This window comes from Oncorhynchus kisutch, linkage group LG17 (assembly GCF_002021735.2).
Source record: "Oncorhynchus kisutch isolate 150728-3 linkage group LG17, Okis_V2, whole genome shotgun sequence".
In the NCBI taxonomy this organism is placed as follows: domain Eukaryota; kingdom Metazoa; phylum Chordata; class Actinopteri; order Salmoniformes; family Salmonidae; genus Oncorhynchus; species Oncorhynchus kisutch.
This window is the reverse complement of record NC_034190.2, coordinates 15,732,376-15,738,485: the sequence shown is the minus strand read 5'-3', so window position 1 is coordinate 15,738,485 and position 6,110 is coordinate 15,732,376.

The following is a 6,110-nucleotide window of genomic DNA, read 5'->3' as shown; positions in this document are numbered from 1 at the left end:
GGTGTGATATAGTTGATGTTTGAATGATGTTGTCGTTTGTATGTGTATGTTTTGTATATTTTATAAAACATGAAATAAAAAGTATAAAAAGACAGAAGGTTACTTAAAGGTGCAATATGCTCTGTGTAGTTGTTTTTGTCGCACTGCTTTGCTTTATCTTGGCCAGGTCGCAGTTGTAAATTAGAACTTGTTCTCAACTGGCCTACCTGGTTAAATAAAGGTGAAATAAAAAATTCAGAAATTGCTCTGTCATTTCCTGGTTGCAAACATTCATGTTTTTTATTTTATTTTATTTCACCTTTATTTAACCAGGTAGGCTAGTTGAGAACAAGTTCTCATTTGCATCTGCGACCTGGCCAAGATAAAGCATAGCAGTGTGAACAGACAACACAGAGTTACACATGGAGTAAACAATTAACAAGTCAATAACACAGTAGAAAAAAGAAAAAAAAGAGAGAGTCTATATACATTGTGTGCAAAAGGCATGAGGAGGTAGGGGAATAATTACAATTTTGCAGATTAACACTGGAGTGATAAATGATCAGATGGTCATGTACAGGTAGAGATATTGGTGTGCAAAAGAGCAGAAAAGTAAATAAATAAAAACAGTATGGGGATGAGGTAGGTAGAAATGGGTGCGCTATTTACCGATAGACAATGTACAGCTGCAGCGATCGGTTAGCTGCTCAGATAGCAGATGTTTGAAGTTGGTGAGGGAGATAAAAGTCTCCAACTTCAGCGATTTTTGCAATTCGTTCCAGTCACAGGCAGCAGAGAACTGGAACGAAAGGCGGCCAAATGAGGTGTTGGCTTTAGGGATGATCAGTGAGATACACCTGCTGGAGCGCGTGCTACGGGTGGGTGTTGCCATCGTGACCAGTGAACTGAGATAAGGCGGAGCTTTACCTAGCATGGACTTGTATATGACCTGGAGCCAGTGGGTCTGGCGACGAATATGTAGCGAGGGCCAGCCGACTCGAGCATACAGGTCGCAGTGGTGGGTGGTATAAGGTGCTTTAGTGACAAAACGGATGGCACTGTGATAAACTGTGACAAATCAAGCAATGTATAGTGTAGAGAATCAATGTATGATCTACATCTGAAATATATTTTCAATAACCAAAAATGTTTTATTTTCAACTGTTTGAAGCTGGTGAACAAAAACCAAAAGTAAAAGACACAAAAACTAAACTTAAGAACGGGAAGCATAGAAATAGGGCACATAGAACATATCTGCCTCTTCTTAGACTTACTTTCAATGAGAATGACAGCTCTATAACTCACACTTCTATGTGAATTTGGTCAGGTCACCCAAAAAGTTATATGTTGCAGCTTTAAGGCAAAAACGAAAGTAGGGTGGTTGGTCGGAGTGGTTGGTTGCATATTCGAATCTCATCACGGACAACATATGTTTGGGGGGTCTACCACATGCCTTTTGTAGAACACCAAATGTGTTTGCTTATTTTTTTCTTTAACAATGGCTTTTTTCTGGCCACTCTTCAGGCTTAAAGTGGTCCTATGGACAAATACTCCAATCTCCGCTGTGGAGCTTTGCAGATCCTTCAGGGTTCTCTTTGGTCTCTTTGTTGCCTCTCTGTTTAATGCCCTCCTTGCCTGGTCTGTGAGCTTTGGTGGGCGGCCCTCTTGGCAGGTTTGTTGTGGTGCCAGATTCTTTCCTTTTTTTAAATAATGGATGTTCAAAGTTGCAGATTTTTTTTTGTAACCCAACCCTGATCTGTACTTCTCCACAACTTTGTCCCTGACCTGTTTGGAGCGCTCCTTGGTCTTCATAGTGCCACTTGCTTGGTGGTGCCCCTTGCTTAGTAGTGTTACAGATTCTGGAGCCTTTCAGCACAGGTGTATATGTATGTATATATATATTTACATATATATATATTTACATATACTGAGATCATGTGACACTTAGATTGCACACAGGTGGACCTTATTTAACTAATTATGTGACTTCTGAAGGCAATTGGTTGCACCAGAACTTATTTAGGGGCTTCATAGCAAAGGGGGTGAATACATATGCACGCACCACTTTTCCGTTTTTAAATTCTTTAGAATTTTTTTAAACAAGTATTTTATTTCCATTACATGAAATCCAAATAAAAATCAATTTAAATTACAGGTTGTAATGCAACAAAATAGGAAAAACACCAAAGGGGAGAATACTTTTGCAAGGCACTGTATATGTTCTCTGTGTATATCAATGATGTTGCTCTTGCTGCGGGCGATTCCCTGATCCACCTCTACGCAGACGACACCATTCTATATACTTTCGGCCCGTCTTTGGACACTGTGCTATCTAACCTCCAAACAAGCTTCAATGCCATACAACACTCCTTCCGTGGCCTCCAACTGCTCTTAAACGCTAGTAAAACCAAATGCATGCTTTTCAACCGGTCGCTGCCTGCACCTGCATGCCCGACCTAGCATCACCACCCTGGATGGTTCCGACCTAGAATATGTGGACGTCTATAAGTACCTAGGTGTCTGGCTAGACTGCAAACTCTCCTTCCAGACTCATATCAAACATCTCCAATCGAAAATCAAATCAAGAGTCGGCTTTCTATTCCGCAACAAAGCCTCCTTCACTCAAGCCGCCAAGCTTACCCTAGTAAAACTGACTATCCTACCGATCCTCGACTTCGGCGATGTCATCTACAAAATGGCTTCCAACACTCTACTCAGCAAACTGGATGCAGTCTATCACAGTGCCATCCGTTTTGTCACTAAAGCACCTTATACCACCCACCACTGCGACCTGTATGCTCGAGTCGGCTGGCCCTCGCTACATATTCGTCGCCAGACCCACTGGCTCCAGGTCATCTACAAGTCTATGCTAGGTAAAGCTCCGCCTTATCTCAGCTCACTGGTCACGATGGCAACACCCATCCGTAGCACGCGCTCCAGCAGGTGTATCTCACTGATCATCCCTAAAGCCAACACCTCATTTGGCCGCCTTTCGTTCCAGTACTCTGCTGCCTGTGACTGGAACGAATTGCAAAAATCGCTGAAGTTGGAGACTTTTATCTCCCTCACCAACTTCAAACATCAGCTATCTGAGCAGCTAACCGATCGCTGCAGCTGTACATAGTCTATTGGTAAATAGCCCACCCTTTTCACCTACCTCATCCCCATACTGTTTTTATTTATTTACTTTTCTGCTCTTCTGCACACCAATATCTCTACCTGTACATGACCATCTGATATTTTATCACTCCAGTGTTAATCTGCAAAATTGTAATTATTTGCCTACCTCCTCATGCCTTTTGCACACATTGTATATAGACCCCCCCTTTGTTTTCTACTGTGTTATTGACTTGTTAATTGTTTACTCCATGTGTAACTCTTTGTTGTATGCTCACACTGCTATGCTTTATCTTGGCCAGGTCGCAGTTGCAAATGAGAACTTGTTCTCAACTAGCCTACCTGGTTAAATAAAGGTGAAATAAAATAAAAAATAAAATAAAATATTGCAACGTGGAAAGATAGTCACAGTTGAAGCATAATATTGGGGATGGCAACATGATTTGATAAAGACTTGGGTGTAGAAGACCAAATTCATGATTTCAAGAGATCATTCAGAAAACAATCATAAAAAAACACGCAAAGACATTTGATTGTAGCTTTCCAACAGCCGTGGGGAAAAAATAACACTGGCTGTGATGAGTACTGTAAGTGGATGAGTAAGGGAAGGATTGAACAGTCCTATCACCAACTACACTGTGGTCAGATGTTTACTAAAATATAGTATATGATTGATTGAGCAGCAGTCCAGAACCCTCAGTCACTTTTTGACAGCACCCCTTTTGATTTGAACGAAACCTTGTACCCCCGCACATTGCCTCTACTGGTACCCCATTGACTCTACTGGTACCCCTCTGTAAATAGCCTCATTAATGTTATTTAATTTTGTTACTTTATTTAATTTTTTACTTTAGTTTATTAAGTAAATATTTTCTTAACTCTATTTTCTTAAAACTGCATTGTTGGTTAAGGGCTTGTAAATTTCACAGTTGTATTCGGCGCATGTGATAAATAACATATGATTTGATACATGTTTTACATGGTAGAAGGGCTCAGAAAGTGACTGTTTGCCCATGGTAGAAGGGCTCAGAAAGTGACTGTTTGCCCATTGGTAGAAGGGCTCAGAAAGTGACTGTTTGCCCATGGTAGAAGGGCTCAGAAAGTGACTGTTTGCCCATGGTAGAAGGGCTCACAAAGTGACTGTTTGCCCATGGTAGAAGGGCTCAGAAAGTGACTGTTTGCCCATGGTAGAAGGGCTCAGAAAGTGACTGTTTGCCCATGGTAGAAGGGCTCAGAAAGTGACTGTTTGCCCATGGTAGAATGGCTCAGAAAGGGAGTGTTTGGATCTGGATGCCAAAACATTCAGTTGATAAAGGTCCTCAAAGTTGACCTATTTTGCATATCCCACCATACCATGAGACGTCCATGTCTTCATCACCAGAAGAGATAAACGGTTGAGATTGACATGATTTAAAAGCTTACAAACAAGGTTTGAGAAAAAATCTGAATAAAAACTTTCATTTTTGAACTTTAAACGTCAATGATCTAAAAACATGTAAACTCAGATTTGCTTAAAATTGATTTAATTCAAATGGATTTACCCAATAGTCATTACACTCAGCAATGATGCCTCACATTTCTCTGAGAAGCGACTGAACTTGCTCTTTTGTATCCATTCAGCATCAGCTTATACATCAGCAATCCCTGTCCTGAAATGATGTCAAAAACATGAATTAGCCTGCAGTGCCTTGAGATATAGCAGACAAACCAGTCTGTTTTCTGGACATCCATTCATCCATCCCTTCACTTTTGTTTTGATTATCTCAGCATCAGTTGTCCATGACTGACCTTCACCCAGAGACATGAATGAAGAAACACAATGCCCCATTGACGGTGATAGAATAACAGTACGTAGCACCTCATCAATCTTCTGTGTAATCATGCATATGTACAGTTGAAGTCGGAAGTTTACATACACTTAGGTTGGAGTCATTAAAACTTGTTTTTCAACCACTCCACAAATTTCTTGTTAACAAACTATAGTTTTGGCAAGTCGGTTAGGACATCTACTTTGTGCGTATGACACAAGTCATTTTTCCAACAATTGTTTACAGACAGATTATTTCACTTATAATTCACTGTATCACAATTCCAGAAGTTTACATACACTAAGTTGACTGTGCCTCTAAACAGCTTGGAAATTCCAGAAAATTATGTAATGGCTTTAAAAGCTTCTGATAGCCTAATTGACATCATTTGAGTCAATTGGAGTTGTACCTGTGGATATATTTCAAGGCCTACCTTCAAACTCAGTGCCTCTTTGCTTGACATCATGGGATTATCAAAAGAAATCAGCCAAGACCTCAGAAAAAAATGGTATACCTCCACAAGTCTGGTTCATCCTTAGGAGCAATTTCCAAATGCCTGAAGGTACCACGTTCATCTGTACAAACAATAGCACGCAAGTATAACACCATGGGAACACGTAGCCTTCATATCGCTCAGGAAGAAGATGTGTTCTTGTCTCTTAGAGATGAACATACTTTGGTGAGAAAAGTGCAAATCAATCCCAGAACAACAGCAAAAAACAGGTACAAAAGTATCTCTATCCACAGTAAAACGAGTCCTATATCGACATAACCTGAAAGGCCACTTAGCAAGGAAGATGCCACTGCTACAAAGCTGCCATAAAAAAGACAGACTACGGTATGCAACTGCACATGGGGACAAAGATCATACTTTTTGGAGAAATGTTCTCTGGTCTTATGAAACAAAAATATAACTGTTTGGCCATAATAACCATCTTTATGTTTAGAGGAAGAAGGGGGATGCTTGCAAGCCGAAGAACACCATCCCAACCGTGAAGCACGGGGGTGGCAGCATCAGGTTGTGGGGGTGCTTTGCTGCATGAGGGACTGGTGCACTTCACAAAATAGATGGCATCACGAGGCACAAAAATTATGTAGATATATTAAAGCAACATCTCAAGACATCAGTCAGGAAGTTAAAGCTTGGACACAAATAGGTCTTCCAAATGGACAATGACCCCAAGCATACTTCCAAAGTTGTGGCAG